The sequence below is a fragment of the Perognathus longimembris genome, chromosome 3, assembly GCF_023159225.1.
Source record: "Perognathus longimembris pacificus isolate PPM17 chromosome 3, ASM2315922v1, whole genome shotgun sequence".
NCBI lineage: Eukaryota > Metazoa > Chordata > Mammalia > Rodentia > Heteromyidae > Perognathus > Perognathus longimembris.
In genome coordinates this window covers 72,393,088-72,411,288 of record NC_063163.1, presented here as the reverse complement: position 1 = coordinate 72,411,288, position 18,201 = coordinate 72,393,088, and the positions used below count along the sequence as shown (strand labels likewise).

General features: G+C 47.3%; 1 protein-coding gene across 9 annotated transcripts in view; it reads right to left on the bottom strand.

The window, feature by feature from the left end:
• Ilf3 (interleukin enhancer binding factor 3) overlaps positions 1–13,319 on the bottom strand; it is a 37,872-nt gene extending 24,553 nt beyond the window's left edge. For 3 of the 9 annotated variants that reach the window (XM_048342204.1, XM_048342206.1, XM_048342207.1), the window contains exon 1: positions 13,113–13,319. The gene's annotated coding sequence lies outside the window, so the exon portion shown is untranslated. The remainder of the gene's footprint in view (positions 1–13,112) is intronic. The other 6 variants (XM_048342208.1, XM_048342210.1, XM_048342209.1 and 3 more) reach the window with 3 other exon arrangements.
• Between the last annotated feature and the right edge of the window lie 4,882 nt (positions 13,320–18,201).

The following is an 18,201-nucleotide window of genomic DNA, read 5'->3' as shown; positions in this document are numbered from 1 at the left end:
GCCTTGAGCAAAAAGAAGCCAGAGACAGTGAGTTCAAGGCCCAGAACTGGGGGGGTGGGGGAAGTAGGTCCAGACTGCTCATGCCTGTAATCCTAACTACTCAGGAGGCTGAGATCTGAGGGTAACAGTTCAAACAGGGGTAGGAATATCTGTGAGACTCTTATCTCTAATTAAGAACCAGAAAACAGGAAGTGGTACTATATGGTTCAAAGTGGGAGCTAGCCTTGAGCAAAAAGAGCTCAGGGTCAGCACCCAGCCCAAGTTCAAGCCCCAAGACTGGAGGGGGCAGGGGGAGAGCAGGACCAGTTCACTCCTATCTGGTACAGGGATCCCAAGGAGAGCAGAGCATCTATCAGGCAAGGGGGATGGGGGGTAGACCCATAGAAAACCACCTTTCCACTCCGGAATGATATTCACAAGGTCAAAAATCTCTGCACCCAGTGAAAGAGTACATTAGTCTGCCATATTCACTGGGAAGAGAAACACTGGCTTGCATTGGTAACAGCAGGCAAACTGCCATCATTCTGACAGGCAGGCCAACGAAGAAGCACTGAGGTGATTCAGTGGACTCCCAACAAGCTGACTAAACTGCCTCTAAGCCATTCACCCCAGACACACTTCCATCAGACCAGGTGAGGGTACTCTATTCCTTTCCCTGGAATGGGGAGCCTTTTATATGCCAAGGGCCATTTGGATACTAATAACATCATTAGTGGCCTATATAAAATTATCAATACAGGCAGCCAGACACCAAGAAGCACGTGTCTATTCCATTATCAAATGATTTACCAGGCCTTACAGAGCCCACTGGCCAGACGTTCCCCACTACCACAGCAGATGAAGAAAAAAGGAAGGTAGGCACTAGTGGCTCATATCTGTAATTCTAACTACTCAAGAAATGGAAATCTGAGGATATAGGTTTGAAGCCAGCTCCAGCAGACAAATCCATGGCTCTGTGTGTGTGTGCGCATGTGTGCGTGCAAAAATTCTACTGGGACAGTAACTGGGCCCTGAGTTCAAACCTCAGGACTAGCACAAAAAATTAAAAACAAATAAGTAATTTTTAAAAAGAAATCTTTATCCTGCTGGACACAGGTGGTTCACGCCTATAATCCTAACTACTCAAGGAGACTGAGATATGAAGATCGTGGCTAGAAGTGAACTCCAGGCAGGAAAGTCTGAGAGATTCCTTTTTTTTTCTTTGCCAGTCCTGAGGCTTGAGCTCAATGTCTGGGCACTGTCCCTGAGCTTCTTTTGCTCAAGGCTAGCGCACTCTACCACTTGAGCCACCACACCATTTCGGCTTTTTCTGTTAACGTGGTAATGAGGAATGGAACCCAGGGCTTCAGGCATCCTAGGCATGCACTCTACCAGTAAGCCACATTCCCAACTGGATAACCATTTTAAAAAAGCAACCTTGTCAGATGATGTTAGGTGATTATTGATGTCACTCAGAAATTTAAAAATCAAATACAAATCGAAGGTCTAAATCCATGTTCCTACTTTCAAGGCTGCAATTACATTTCTACAGAGAGATGTCAAAGTTAGGAATCGGGATTATGCAGTGTCAGTGGTTCATGCCTGTAATCTTAGCTACTCAAGAGGCTGAGATTTGAGGATCACAGTTGGAAGCCAGGCTGGAAAGGAAAGTCTGTGAGACTCCTATCGCCAAATAATCACCAAAAAGCTGAAAGTAGAGCTGTAGCTCAAGTGTTAGTGCCAGCTTTGAGCAAAAAATTTAAGAGACTGTAGTACTTAAGGCCTGAGTTTGAGGCTGGGAATATAACCTAGTGGCAAGAGTGCTTGCCTCATATACATGAAGCCCTGGGTTCGATTCTCCAGCACCACATATATAGAAAACGACCAGAATTGGTGTTGTGGCTCAAGTGGTAGAGTGCTAGCCTTGAGCAAAAAGAAGCCTGGGACAGTGCTCAGGCCCTGAGTCCCAAGGCCCAGGACTGGGGGCGGGGGGGGGGGGGAGGCCTGAGTTCAAGCCTCAATAATGGCATACACACACACACACACAAGGAATTTAACAAGTATTTCCATTTAAAGGACATTTATTTCCTTCCTCTATTTTAGAAGTTAAAATATTCTTTATAAATCAGGCATGGTAATGCACACATGCTATCTTAGCACTGGGGAGGGGAACACAGAAGAATTTTCAGGCAGCCTGGACTTTGTTACAAAGCAAGAACAAGGCCAAGGCCAAGAAGGGTGGCCAAAACAACAAAAAATTATCAAGATGCCCATCGTACCCAAGAACTGGGTATGGTAGTGGTGCATTAGTCATCCCAACCAGGCGGGGAACTTAAATGGGAAGACTAAGGTCCAGGCCAGCTAGGCAAAAACTAGAAACCCTCACCCAAAAGTAACTAAAGCAAAAGCAAAAGCTCTTGGGACATAGTGGAAAGCAATATCTAGTAAGTGGTAGGCCCTAAGCCCACCTCCCATCTCCTCCTCCCACCTTCACACATATATGCCACCCCCACACACACACTCTCTCTCTCAAAGACTGAAGATATAAGTTCCGTGGGAGAGCACTTGCCTAGCATGCACAAGTCCTTGATCCAATTCACCAGCACAAGAAGGAAAAATCTTTTCCACTCACAAAAAGATGGTATACAACAATTAGTTTTCTTTTGCAAGATAAAAGCTGACAAAAGTGGGGTGTATGTAATCCTAACTACTCTTGAGGTTGAGATCTGAAAAATCACATTTCGAAGCCAGTCTGTACAGAAATGTCTGTGAGACTCTTATCTCCAATAAACTACTCAAAAAAAAATTGGAAGTGGAACTGTGGCTCAAGTGGTAGAGTGCTAGCCTTGAACACAGGAGAGGCTCAGGGACAGCACCCAGGTCCTGAGTTCAAGACCCAGAACCAGAAAAAAAAAAAAAAGCTAACAAATATAGACAGGGCCTCAAAATGTTTCTGGGGACCAAGACTCCAGCCCCACTGCTACTGAAGAGCACACAGAAGCCCCAAAGTGCGGCTAGCACTGAGTGAACATTTGAGGGACCTCTAGTAAATCATGTATACTTTGAAAGCTGAGTCAACAATGAGAATGAAGGGTATGGGTAGTCTAACCACTTCAGAGAATGGAAGTCAAAGGTCAGCCCCGGACAAAAGCTCCAGTTCCTATCTGGATATGTTGAATTGAATCCCCTTTGTACAACTTAAAAGATAATATTAAATTATTTTTAAAAATTAATAATAGACTATTTAAATATCCAATAGGGGGCTGGGAATGTGGCATATTGGTACAGTGCTTGCCTAGCATGCATGAAGCCCTGGGTTCAATTCCTCAGTATCACATAAAGAGAAAAAAAGCAGGAAGTGGTGCTGTGACTCAAGTGGTAGAATGCTAACTTTGAGCAAAAGAAGCTCAGGGACAGTGTCCAGGCCCCAAGTTCAAGCTCCAGGACTGGCAAAACAATAAATAAATAAAATAATTATCAAACAGAAGGCAAAAGGACTAAAGACACAAGGTTCAAATGGTAGAGCACACCCATGAGGCCTTGGTTTCAATAAATCAATAGCCAGGTGCCAGTGGTCTACATCTTTAATCCTAGCTACTCAAGAGGCTGAGATCTGAGGATTTCAGCTCAAAGCCAGTTGGAGCAGAAAGTGTGTGAGACTCTTGCCTCCAATTAACCACCAGAAAACCAGAAGTAGCGCTGTGGCTCAAGTGGTAGAGTGCTAGCCTTGAGCTAAAAGAAGCCAGGGACACTGCTCAGGCCGAGTTCAAACCCCAGGACTTGGACTACAGGCATAACTCAAGTGGTAAGAGTGCCAGCCATAGAGCTGGGGATATGGCCTAGTGCCAAGAGTGCTTGCCTCGTATACATGAAGCCCTGGGTTCAATTCCCCAGCACCACATATATAGAAAACGGCCAGAAGGGGTGCTGTGGCTCAAGTGTGGCAGAGTGCCAGCCATGAGCCAAAAAGCCAAATGAGATGGGGAGGCCCTGACTTCAAGCCCCACACTATCCAAAAAGAAATGTATTCTTTATTTATGTAACTATAATCCCTTTGTGCATCGCCTTCTAATTATAAAAATTAAAAGAATATATAAAGAATTGAGGGGCTGAGAATATGGTCTGGGGCTAAGAATATGGCCCAGTGGTAGAGTGCTTGCCTCATATACATGAAGCCCTGGCTTCAGTTCCTCAGCTCCACATATACAGAAAAAGCCAGAAGTAGTGCTGTGGCTCAAGTGGTAAAGTGCTAGCCTTGAGCAAAAAAAGAAGCCAGGGACACTGCTCAGGCCTTGAGTTCAAGCTCCAGGACTGGCAAAAAAGAAAGAAAAGAATTTATTTGGGCACCGGTTGGCTCAAGCCTGTAATCCTAGCTACTTCTCAGGAGGCTGATATCTGAAGATCGTGGTTCAAAGCCAGCCCTTGAGACTCTTATCTCCAACTAACCACCAGAAAGCCAGAAGTGGTGCTGTGGCTCAAGTGGTAGAGTACTAGCCTGGAGCCTAAGAGCTCAGGGACAGCACCCAGGCCTAGAGTTCAAGCCCCATGACTGATCAAAAAATAAAAATTAAAAAAAAAAAAAGGAGGGCTGGGGATATAGCCTAGTGGCAAGAGTGCCTGCCTCGGATACACGAGGCCCTAGGTTCGATTCCCCAGCACCACATATACAGAAAACGGCCAGAAGCGGCGCTGTGGCTCAAGTGGCAGAGTGCTAGCCTTGAGCGGGAAGAAGCCAGGGACAGTGCTCAGGCCCTGAGTCCAAGGCCCACGACTGGCCAAAAAAAAAAAAAAAAAGGAATTGAAACAAAATACAAACAAGGTGGACCCCTGTAAATCAGGCTACATAGAAGGCTGAGATCTGAGGACCAAAGTTCCAAGGCAGCCTGGATAAGTAAGTCCATGAGACCAGCACAAAATTTAAAACAAAAAGCTACAAGCTCCGGGCTGGGAATATAGCCTAGTGGTAGAGTGCTTGCCTCGTATACATGAAGCCCTCATATACATGGCTTCAGTTCCTCAGCACCACATATACAGAAAAAGCTGGAAGTGGAGCTGTGGCTCAAGTGGTACAGTGCTAGCCTTGAGCAAAAAGAAGCCAGCAACTGTGCTCAGGCCCTGAGTTCAAGCCCCAGGACTGGCAACAAAACAAAACAAAAGCTACAAGCTGCCACAAGGTCCTGCGTTCTAGCTCCAGCACCATGAAGGGTAATGGGATGAAGATGGAACATGGACCAACACAGCAGGAGACAGGACAGGGTTTGCTATATAGCTTAGACTGGTGCTGAACAATTCGCTTATTCATTAAGTCAAAGGTGTGTGTATGTATGTGTCCCATCCTGAGGCTTGAAATCAGGGTCTAGACACTGCCCTGAGCTTTTGAAAGATCAGCCTGTACTACTTGAGTCACAGTTCCACTTCAAGCTAATCAGAGTTAATTAGAGATGAGTTCCATTTTTGCTAGGGATGGCTTCAAACTGTGATCCTTAATCTTGGGCTCCTGAATAGCTAGAATTATATAGGCTTGGCCACTGGCACCCAGCCTTTTGAATACCTGAAATTATCTGGGATTACAGATGCCTGCAAAAGGACTAAATAAAACTCTACATGCAGTTGTAAGAGATTCAGGGTGGTAATGTGGCTCAGTGGTAGAGTACATATCTAGCATGCATAAAGCCCTAGATTCGATTCCTCATTATACAAACAGAAAAGGCCTGAAGTGGCGTTGTGGCTCAAGTGGTAGAGTGCTAGTCTTAGCAAAAGAAGCTCAGGGACAGTGCCCTGGTCCGGAGTTTTTGTTTTGTTGGGTTTTTTTTGTTTTTGTTTTTGTTTTCCAGTCCTGGTGCTTGAACTCTGGGCCTCAGCACCGTTCCTGGCTTCTTTTTTGCTCAAGGCTAGCACTCTACCAGTTGAGCCACAGCTCCACTTCAGGCTTTTTCTATATACGTGGTGCTGAGGAATCGAACCAAGGGCTTCAGGTATACGAGTACTTTAACACTAGGCCATATTCCCAGCCCTGGTCCGGAGTTTAAGTACCAGGACTGGGAGGGAAAAAAGCCAGAGCGTCTGACAAAGCTTGGAAAAGCTTGAAGGACTGGGTTAGATACCCAGCCTTGGGGAAAAGTCTTTATTGAAGTGCTATTGTAAAGTGGGCTCACCCTGCAATCCTAACTACTCAGGGGACTGAGATCTGAGATAGCCCATGCAGGAATAGCCCAGGTCTGTGATGAGACCCTTATCTCCAATTAACCAGCAAAAAGCTGGAAGTGAAGGTGTGGCTCAAGTGGTAGACAAGCTCTGACTAGAAAAAAATATTCACACATACATTAACATAAGCTGTCTTAACTTCAAAATGATTCAGTTGACACACATGCTTCGTGATGTTGTGGTCACTGATGAACACTCACCAGGCAGCTAGCACACTCCTATAATTACTGACTACACGATTTCCTCCTTTAGAGATGTCTTTCGGCTTACCCACAAAAATAAAGTGTCCACCATAAGTCATTTGGCCAGGTTCCTCATTTCCATATTGTTTGGCATTCACACTTTTTTGCTCCATTCTTTTCACTATACTTGTTTAGGTCACCCTCAAATTCATGGGGTCAATGGCTCCTCCTGAGTATCAGAGCCCACAGGCTCTAGTGACTTAGACTGTTTTGGGGAGGGAGGGCAGGTAGTACTGGTGTTTGAACTTACTAGGCTAGTGATTAGCACTTGAGCTGCAAGATCCAGTCCTACTTTTTTTTGGTCAGCCATGGGGCTTGAACTCAGGGCCTGGGTGCTGTCTCTGAGCTCTTTTGCTCAAGACTAGCATTCTACCACTTTGAGCCTCAACTGCACTTTCAGTTTTCAGGTAGCTAATTGGAGACAAGAGTCTCATGGAGCCAGGCAGTGGCTCATGAGGCCTGTAATTCTAGCTACTTGGGAGGCTGAAATCTGAGGATCATGGTTCAAAGCCTGGGCAGGAAAGTCCCTGAGACACTTATCTCCAATTAACCACCTGAAAATAGGAAGTAGCGCTGTGGCTCAAGTGGTGGAACACTAGCCTTGAGCTGAAGAGCTCAGGCACAGTAGTAGCCAGGCCCTGAGTTCAAGTCCCATGACTGACAAAAAGAAAAAAAAGTCTCATGGACTTTCCTAGCTGAATGGCCTTGAACCACAGTAGCTAGGATTACAGGTGTATACCACCAGCACTGAGTGGTTTAAATAATTTTTAAATGAATTATGAATGCACAGTAAGGATTAACCTCCAAGAAACCTAAATGTACCAATGCAAAGCAAGTCCAACCAGTAACATTTTATTCTCTAAAACTAGACACTTAGATTAATGGAAAATAGTTTGACATCAAGTAACACAAAAGCTAGCGGCCTAGAAGTTTGGTGAGTACCCAAATACCACCTTACCCCTGAGGCCTGAACTACAACCCACATGAAAATAAACAAAGGTGTTTGGCACCTCTAAGAAAAATTATCCTGGACTCACTTTTCACTAATCATCTAAAATTACAAAATAATCTAGAGTAATTTTATGTACTTCAATGAAAGGCTATACAGGCATTCAACTTTGTAACTAAATGATTCCTTGGGATCATATATACCCACAGGAAAATGGCCTTTCTACAAGAAATATACTCTTTCTTTTGCAAAGAGTAACATTTTAAGGGCTTAGAGTTCAGCATAGTAGGGATATCACTTGATATACACCTGAGTTCCAGCCCCCAAACAAAAAAAACGAACAAAACACATAGTACTGTATTTTCAGTGTCTTCATTACATAAGACACTTAAGAAGAAGGAAAAAGGGGCTGGGAATATGGCCAAGTGGCAAGAGTGCTTGCCTCTCATACATGAAGCCCTGGGTTCAATTCCCCAGCAACACATATATAGAAAATGGCCAGAATTGGTGCTGTGGCTCAAGTGGCAGAGTGCTAGCCTTGAGCAAAAAGAAGCCAGGGACAGTGCTCAGGCCCTGAGTCCAAGCCCCAGGACTGGCAAAAAAAAAAAAAAAGGAAAAAAAATTTCAACTGAACATCACTCATAAGATGAAAAAACATTAGATACTCCAAGAGTCTGGCTTGCAAAGGTTACTTACAATGGGATCATCTATAATGTGTTGTTGTGGGAAAAAATCTCACAAATGGTAACAAATCTTAACTGTCATTGAAAGTAAAAAATAATAATAATAATAATCATGGGGCTGGGGATATGGCCTAGTGGCAAGAGTGCTTGGCTCGTATACATGAGGCCCTGGGTTCAATTCCCCAGCACCACATATACAGAAAACGGCCCGAAGTGGTGCTGTGGCTCAAGTGGCAGAGTGCTAGCCTTGAGCAAAAAGAAGCCAGGGACAGTGCTCAGGCCCTGAGTCCAAGCCCCAGGACTGGCAAAAAATAAAAAATAAATTAAATAAGTTAAAAAAGAAAAAGACTTGGGGTGACAGTGGGGGGGGGCAGCAGGGTGAACCTCTGCAGAGATTCACCGCTGGAAGGCAACACCCCACCTAAGCCATCACCTCTAAGCAACCTCCGTAATGGAGGGGTCGGGTGCCAGGGTCGCATGGGTGCCTGGGTGAGGCCAGACTCTGAACAAACAGCCTTCCCACTCTATGCCTCGATTTCCCCACCTGTCAGTGAGGACATGACTCTCATCCCTGTGGGGGGAGGTGGAGACCGCTGACTGCAGAGCCACTGCCAAGAGGTCCCATTTTGGGGATATGGCCTAGTGGCAAGAGAGCTTGCCTCGTATACACCTGTAATCCTAGCCACTCAGGATCGAGGTTCAAGAAAGTTCATGAGATTCTTTATCTCCAGTTAATCCCTCAAAAACCGGAAGTGGAGGGGCTGGGAATCCTTCGTATACACGAAGTCCTGGGTTCGATTCCCCAGCACCACATATACAAAAAACAGCCAGAAGTGTCGCTGTGGCTCAAGTGGCAGAGTGCTAGCCTTGAGCAAAAAGAAGCCAGGGACAGTGCTCAGGCCCTGAGTCCAAGCCCAGGACTGGCAAAAAAAAAAAAAAAAAAAAAAATCATTACACTAGGCTGCCATGGCTCAAATAGTTTAGCCCTTTACAAGCAAGCAAGAGGCCCTGAATTCAAACTCCCATAATGCCACCTCCAAAGTAAAGCCCCAAAACAGTCCCAGCCCTGTAATCTTAGCTACTCAGGAGGCTGAGATCTAAGGAACTCAGTTCCAAGACAGACGGGCAGGAAGGAGACTCCAATTAACCACTAAAAAGCCAAGAGTGGAGCTGTGGCTCAAGCAGTAGAGTGCTAGCCAGCCTTGTACAAAAAAGTCCAAGCTCCGAGTTCAAGACCCAGGACCAGCACAAATAAATAAGTCAACTGACAATGCTGCACCAAGGAGCTGAATGAAGTTCACCTCATCCCTCCAGGGCCCCAGACCTCTACTTCAGTGTACCACTTCCATCAAAGCACTGTCAGTTTCTAATTCCAAACCAGTGGAAACAGTAATCAAATCATTCCTGTGATAAAATTTAACACCAATCTAGGGAACCTACAAAATCCTATTCCCTTCCTTTCCCTTCCCAGATTCACTCAGATTCACTGTACTTGCTACTCAGGAGGCTGAGACCTGAGGATTTCGGTTCAAAGCCAGCCAAGGCAGGAAAATATGTGAGACCCTTAAATCCAATTAGCCACCCAAAAAAGCCAGAAGTGAAGCTGTGGCTCAAGTAGTAGAACCCTAGCCTTGAGCACAGAAGTTTAGGGACACACTCAAGCCTTGAGTTCAAGTCCCAGGACCAACACACACACACACACACACACACACTTCACTAAAGATTCATCAAGCATGGTGACACATGCACTGGGGAGGCTGAAGCAAGACAATCTACAGCTTGAGCTACAAAGCAAAACTGTCTCAAAAATAAAAGCAATTAAAATATCTCAAATTGTGGCTGGGAATATGGCCTACTGGCAAGAGTGCTTGCCTCCTATACATGAAGCCCTGGGTTTGATTCCTCAGCACCACATAATAGAAAACGGCCAGAAGTGGCGCTGTGGCTTGCGTGGTAGAGTGCAAGCCTTGAGCAAAAAGAAGCTAGGGACAGTGCTCAGGCCCTGAGTTCAAGGCCCAGGACTGGCCAAAAAATAAAATAAAATATCGCAAATTTGTGAGTCACACATTCTAATTACTACTAAGTGACATTAGCCATCTCTCAAAACTGTGCAAGGAGAAATAACTTGCTGACAAAATTTAGCAGGATGATAATTTCAAGAAGTGCAAACTCAAGTTTCTTAGGGACAGGAACCATTCCCCTTGGGCCATAAAGGGTGACAAGTAGGAACTGAAAGGTAGGTAAAAAGAGTAAGAGGGAAAGCCAGGTGCCAGTGGTTCCTGCCTGCTATCCTATCTACCCAGGAGGCTGAGATCTGAGGATCCCAGTTCAAAGCCAGCCGGGACAGGAAAATCTAGGAGACTCTTATCTCCAATTAACCACTAAAATGAAGTGGTAGAGCTAGCATTGAACAAAAGAAAAAAAAAAAAAACCAGGACTGGCCAAAAAAAGAGAGAAAGAGAACTGCCCCAGATGAAAGAACACTTCTAAAGCCCTTTTCCGAAGAATATTTCTAACGCCTATGTCTTGCTAACACCTAGAGACAAACAAGATGCTATGTACTGCTTACCAAAAGCAAAGAAGTCAACCGTTTGGCTTTCTCCAGCGCTGATGGCTTCTGATCCTGCCAAAGGTCTAATCCAGTGAGTTGGAATAAAGATAGCTGAGTGTGGCGGCTCATGCCTGTAATCCCAGGACTCAGGAATTCAAGGCCAGCCTGGGCAACATAGCAATAGCCTGTCTCAAAAGTTTCAAGGGGGGCTGGGAATGTGGCTTACAGGTAGAGTGCTTGCCTAGCATGCATGAAGCCTTGGGTTTGATTCCTCAGCACCACATAAACATAAAAAGCCAGATGTTGGGGCTGGGGATATGGCCTAGTGGCAAGAGAGCTTGCCTCGTATACATGAGGCCCTGGGTTCGATTCCCCAGTACCACATATACAGAAAACGGCCAGAAGTGGTGCTGTGGCTCAAGTGGCAGAGTGCTAGCCTTGAGCAAAAGGAAGCCAGGGACAGTGCTCAGGCCCTGAGTCCAAGGCCCAGGACTGGCAAAAAAAAAAAAAAAAAAAAAGCCAGAAGTGGCGCTGTGACTCAAGAGGTAGAGTGTTAAAGAGTAAAAAGAAGCCAGGGACTGTGCTCAGGCCCTGAGTCCAAACCCCAGGACTGGGGAAAAAAAAAGGTTCAAGGAATGAGGAAGGAAAAGAATGTTGGAGATAATGAAAGAAAAGAGGCAAGGCAGAAGAAAAAGGGAAAAAGGAAAAAAAAAGTACACATCTGTGGAACCATAAGCAGCTACTCTTGTCAACATGGTATTTGACAGAACTAAGAAAAATAAGGAAAAACCTTAGATTACTCATGTACAGGAATTTGAGCCTGTGGAACCCTAATACTAGAAAAAACTAAAGGAATTGTTACCTTTACTAGACAGTCTCCATAAGGAGAAACAGAATCTACAGACAACTAGGCACTTATCAGCCCCAGGCTGATCCAAGCTCCCAGAAGACAGGGAAACTGGTAAGCCACTGCCAGGTGCTGGCAAGGCTCAGTCTGGCAGTGATTCCCCAGCCTCCAATCTCAACTAGAATCCTTTAGACAGCACAAGGGCCAGCAAAGATTCCATCCCCAAATCCCAGAGGCGAGGAGCTACTTACATAGCCACCAGACAGCTGAGAGATAAGGACCTCTACAAAGCTCTCCAAAGACCAAGTATAGGAGCACTTGCTAGGGTCCTGAGACCTTTCCTCTGACTCTAGCCAGCTATGAATGAGACTCTGATTCCCACACTTCATTCATAGCCAGAGTGACTGTGGTAGCTACATCCCAGGCCACACACACAAAGACAGGACAGTGAGTAATCCATAGAGGTTCCCAAACACAAATAGCAGAGAACCCAAGACCCTGAGGTCAATCCACAATATTAAAGAAAAGGCTGCCCACTGTCGTTGATACCTGCTACAGAAACAGCAACTTGACAACTATTTTGTATACACTGATAAGATTTGATGGCAATTTGTCTACTATCTAAGGAACTTGACAGCAACATTAAGAAAAGCCGCTAACTCTTCCCACGTTTGGGCATTGCACAAGGGGAATACAGGAAGATTATCCATCACCCCCAAATAATCCAGACAGAGAGCAAATAGGGGCAGAAGCTCGTGAGTACTCTCGAGTCTCCACTCAACTATTTTTAGAAATCGAGGTAGAAAAGAGGTTGCAAGCATCCCACGTTTGGGTCTCAATCTCGCAAATTAGTTATCCTCAATACTGACCACATCCTCGTCGGGGGTGAAGAAACCTAAATAACCCAGAAAACGCTTAAGATCAATGGAGACCAAGGGACCGAAAGACACAGCCAGTTTCAATCCTCCCAAGTTTAGATCTTGATCGGGAGACCTCTACAATCTGGCTAAGAAGGGTTTCCAGGAAGAAGGGGAGGGGGGCGGGGATTAAAGCATCCCTCTGTCGGCGTTTGCAAGCACAAAGGAGGTGCTATTTCCCGCCCTGGGAACCTGGGACCCTCCTGGAACCGGGGATTGGTGACTGGGACAAAGAGAAGAGGGTAGAAAAGGGGGTTTATTCCCACGGGCGCACGCCGAGATGCTCCGGCCCGACCGGAGGGGGTGTGTACTCCAGGCACGTGCGCGCGTGCGCGGGGACCAGCAACAGACAAAAGCCGGGCCCGAGGGAGGCGGCGGCCGCGGGGTCCGGTGCGCGCGCACCCCCCACGAGAGGCACCACCACGGGCCGAGGGGCCACGGAGGGGGGTAGCGGATGCGCGCGCACCGGGGCCCTCGCCGCCGCCGCCGCCATTTTGTTTCCTTGGCACAATGGGGCCAGAGTTAACGGCCGAGCGCGGGAGAGGCCGGCGCAGCAGACGGAAAGGGAAGGATGCGACGGTCGGGAGCGAGGGGGCCAAATGGAGACGACGAGGACGGCACACGGGCGACAACATCCTTGTCACCGTAACCCCTCAGCCAGGAACCCGCGCAAGAGGAACGGACGGAGGAGGGGCTGAAGCGGGGAGCCGGGCCCAGCTGCCGCCACATTGACGTTTTACCTTGTCGACGACCCCCTTCCCCAACCGCAGCCGCCGTCACCGCCCTCCTGTCACAGCCCACCGGGGGTCTTCCCCTCAAAAGCCACGCGGTAGAGCGCTGGGCGGCTGAATCCAACTGCAATGGCGAGAAGAGGAGGAGGAGCTGGGGCCGGGGGCGAGCTGGCGAGCGGGCGCGCGCCGAGGAGGTGCGGGGACACGTGACCTGCCAGAGCCCCGCCCCCCTAGGCTTCACGTTGAGGCTCGACGCAAGCACGGCCTAACTGGAAGGGCGGGACCAAAAAAGCGAGGATTGAAGGGAAGGGGTCTGCTCACGTGACGCGAACGTCAGCGCTGCGTGGCGGCTCGAATAACGTCAGTCCCCGTTCTGCCGTCGTCCCGCGGCTTTGCTTTGATCACGTGACAGGGGCGACTACCAATACCTTCGCCACGTGACAAGCACTTGGGAACTTTCCTTTCAATCTATTGGTGACCTGCATCACGTGATAAGGCCCCTGCTTTATTTTTTCAATGGCGGTTACGGGACGCTCGGCCAGGGGCGGGACCTACAGTCTTCTACGCATTTGTACGCCTGCGCGGCGTCAGTCTGTCCCTAGTACGTTGGCGGAAGCGCCTGTGTGGGAGACACGTGCGGAGTCTCTGTCCAGCGGAGGCGCGTCTCCTGTGGACCCGCTGCGTCGGCCTCCAAAAGTGTGAGCCGAGGACCCGCTGCGCTGAGCCAGGCCTCGCCGCAAGTCGAGACTGGGACTCGTGCTGGTGAGCGCTTGATGTGGCACAGGGTTTGGAGCCGACTGAGGCGGAGAATACGGGCCGCGATCTCCAGGACTCTCCACCCACCCACCCCTATGACAGCTGGGCAAACTGAAGCCCAGGCCAGCAAAAAGTCTTCTGGAGAAGAGTTCCCGTCTGGTGTTCACGCCTGACATCTTAGCTACTCTGGGGGCTGAGATTTTAGGGTCATGGTTCAAAGCCAGCCTGGGTGGGAAAGTCTGTGAGACTGTTTATCTTCAATGAACTAACAAAAAGCTGGCAGTGGAGCTGTAGCTCAAGTTGTACAGCATTATTAGCTTTGAGTTGAAACAGCTCAGGGACAACACCCAGGCCCCGAGTTCAGGCCCAGGACTGACAGCAAAAAAGCGGGGGGGGGGGGGGGAAATGCTGGGCCCACAATCTCTGGTATTATGAGTGCATGCCCCGGTACCATACCTCTTACAATTTTAAATAGGTCCTATATTCATAGCCTATAAGGTGTGAAATGTGAAACAATACAGGAAAGAACAGAGTTCACCATCCTGCAAGCGGATTCCCTTCTTTGGCATTCCTGTGTAGCTCCAGAGAGATAGCTGAGTTTTCCACACAGGAGCTATAGGAGTTTTTTTTTACTCAATATATCTCAGATCTGTCTCAGGGTCTGAAGTTTGGTAAAAATGAATGATGAGGTGTACTCAGACAAAATTCATCCAAGTGTAGGTCATTCAAGATCAACCTTGTGCACAATGAGCAGTGGTGACAACCTAGAATGGCTTTTAACGTCCCATTTGAAGCCCCAACCAGAGAGGCAGTGGCTCTGATGGAAGGGTCAGTAACTTGCCTAAGCAAACAGCGCTCCCAAGTGGTAGAACTAGAATGTTTTCCAGTTTTCCAACAGGTACACTTCTGGAAAAAAGAGCCATTGGGGCCATTTCCCCCTAAAGGCAGAACTGCCATAGGACCCAAAAAACAGTTTAGGGCAGCACAGGCTTTTCACCTACATAACCTCCCAGCTGGGGGTGAGACAGCAAAGCACATGGCTAACATGTCACAATCCCCGAGTTCCAGCTTTTAACACCAATAAGTGAATAAAGTGCAAAGCTTTCTCCATTGGAGAGCCAGAACTAGGTGAACTCTAGAATTGCCCAAATCTTTGTAGAATTCCTTTTCGTGCCCAGGATGTAGAAAGAAAAATAGCTGGCTTAAGCCAAGCGCGGGTGGCTCACCTGTAATTCTAGCTACTCAGGTAGCTGAGATCTAAGGATTGCAGTTCAAAGCCAGCCTGGGCAGGAAAGCCCATGAGACTCTTTCTTTTATTATTAATTAAATTTTGTTGACAAGGTGTTGTGCAAAAGGGGTACAGTTAGATAATAGGGCATTGAGTACATTTCTTGTGATATTTTACACCCTCGTTTTTCTTTTCCTTCCCTACCATGTACCAAAATCATATACAGTAACCACGTAGCGTACACCAAAGGAAATTCACCTAGAACGTTAAATGTAATGTCAATAGAATCCTCCTATGCCCTTCTCTTGGAGTTGTTTTTGCTTAGCCTCGTCTTATATGATCATATGTATATAGCTGTTGAGCTATTGTGATCTACTGATAGGTCTGTTCTAGGCCTTTTATGGTTAGTAGTTGTTTGGTTTTATTTATTTTTTTTATCTTTTTTTTTTTGGCCAGTCCTGGGCCTTGGACTCAGGGCCTGAGCACTGTGCCTGGCTTCTTTTTGCTCAAAGCTAGCACTCTGCCACTTGAGCCACAGCGCCACTTCTGGCCATTTTCTATTTATGTGGTGCTGGGGAATCGAACCCAGGGCTTCATGTATAAGAGGCAAGCACTCTTGCCACTAGGCCATATTCCCAGCCCGGAAATACTATTTGAAAATAAGTTTTTTTTGTTTCACAGACCTGGTCTCTACTGTCTCTCATGCGACTCTTATCTCCAGTGAACCACCAGAAAACCAGAAGTGGCACTGTGGTTCAAGTGGTAGAGCACTAGCCTTGAGCTGAAGAGCTCAGGGACAGCACCCAGGCCCAGAGTTAAAGTCCCAAGATAAGAAAAAAAAATAGTTGGCTTGTGATTTTTTTTTCTTCTTTGAGTTGGATGTGGGGCTTGAACTCAGGACGTGGACACTGTCACTGAGCTCTTTTGCTCAACTCTACCACTTTACCACTTTGAGCCATAGCTCCACTTCTAGGTTTCGCGTGGTTCATTGGAGATAACAGTCTCACGAAGACTTTTTGGATGGGGCTGGCTTTGAACTGTGATCCTCAGATCTCCTGAGTAGCTAGGATTGCAGGCATGAGCCACTGGTGGATGGCCAGGCTTGTGATTTTTTTTTTTACCTATTGTGCTGGCTTCACACTACCTGGTCTTGGTGAGAAGCTCTGCTAGAGGCTAGTTACTATTAGGGAAGAGGGGATTATTAAGAGAATCACAGTCCAAAACCCCATCTCAACAAATGCACCAGTCATGAGTGTATCCCTGTGTTCCCCACTGTGCCTGAAGCTGACCCTATCTGAAAAATAACAAAAGCTAAAGGGTTGAGGGTTTGAGTCAAACAGTAGAGCACCTGCCAGCTAGTGTGAGACCCTACAGTAAATCCCCAAGAACAAATGAAAAATGAAAGCAGTTCTACTTGCTTGTGCTGTGGGTACATCTTTTGTTCCCTGGGACACAAGCTTGTGGAAGATTACAAAACCACTGCCAGCCTCTAGGCCACTTGTAGGGCTGTAGCCACCTGAAGTTGGTGTTCACTTTCCACATACACACATTCTCTTGCTTTCTCTTTCTTTCCTCTCTGGCTATACAAATGCTCAGCTGGTGTGCCAAACCCTTTCCCCTCTCCCTTGGTTCTGACAAGACTTGCTCCAGCATCTACACACATGGGTGCTCACATACACACACGCATGCACACGTGCGCGCACACACACACGTGGGGAAGTGGACACTGGTGGCTCATTTCTATAATCCTAGCTACTCAGGAGGTTGAGATCAGAGGATTGAGGTTCAAAGCAGCACAGGTAGGAATGTTCCTGAGACTTTTTGTTGTTGTCAGTTATGGAGCTTAAACTCAGGGCCTAGGCAATGTCCCTGATCCTCTTGGTGCTCAAGGCTAGCACTACCACTTGAGCCACAGTGCCACTTCTGTTTTTTGAGTGGTTAATTGGAGATTAGAGTCTCACAGACTTGTCCTGTCCAAGCTGGCTTTGAACCATGATCCTGAGATCTCAACCTCCTCAGTAGCTAGGATTATAGGCATGAGCCACTCGCGCCGGGACCAAGAGGACTTTGACTTTTGTTCTAAATGAGGTGAAAGCCATAGTGTTCTTTTTTTTTTTTTTTTTTTTTTTGGCCAGTCCTGGGCCTTGGACTCAGGGCCTGAGCACGGTCCCTGGCTTCTTCCCACTCAAGGCTAGCACTCTGCCACTTGAGCCACAGCGCCGCTTCTGGCCGTTTTCTGTATATGTGGTGCTGGGGAATCGAACCTAGGGCCTCGTGTATCCGAGGCAGGCACTCTTGCCTCTAGGCTATATCCCCAGCCAGCCATAGTGTTCTTGAACACAGCAGAGACTATGATCTGCTCACCCAGATGCTCCTAGGAGCCTTCCTCCCCTCTATGGAGGAAGACTATATGTATGGGAGAGGCAGGAGCCAGAGCAGCTTGGCAAGACTGCAGATGGCCTGGGTGAGTTTTGTTTTTTGTCAGTCCTGGGGCTTGGACTCAGGGCCTGAGCACTGTCCCTGGCTTCCTTTTGCTCAAGGCTAGCACTCACCACTTGAGCCACAGCTCCACTTCCAGCCTTTTCTGTATATGTGGTGCTGAGGAATCGAACCCAGGGCTTCATGCTTACAAGGTGACCACTCTACCGCTAAGCCATATTCCCAGCCCCTAGCCTGGGTGAATGATGGCAGAAGACCAGGGCTGAGAATAGAGAAAGAAGTGGGCAGGGTCAGGAGCTGCTTTGCAAGTAGGTGTGATCAACAAGCCCCAAGGTTAAGGAAAAGATGAGATTTTAAAATCCAGTTCAACTGGTGTTAAAGGTGGGCCACAGAACATGTTTAAATCCTTTCTGCACCCTAAAGCTGAGTGGCTTTCGGCAGTCACCAGACCTGTCTGCTTTTGTTCCAGACCTGTCTGCTTTTATTACATCCTCGGCAAAATAGAGTGGCAGGAGAGGGTTTGTGCTCAGTGGAAGGACAAGGCCCTTTGTACCCTGCCATTTCTATGAGAGCAGATCAACGAAAAGCACACAGGAAATACCTGGGACTGTGGCTTAAGGGCAGAATGCTTGCCTAGCATGCATGAAGCCCTGGATTTGATTACTCAATACTACA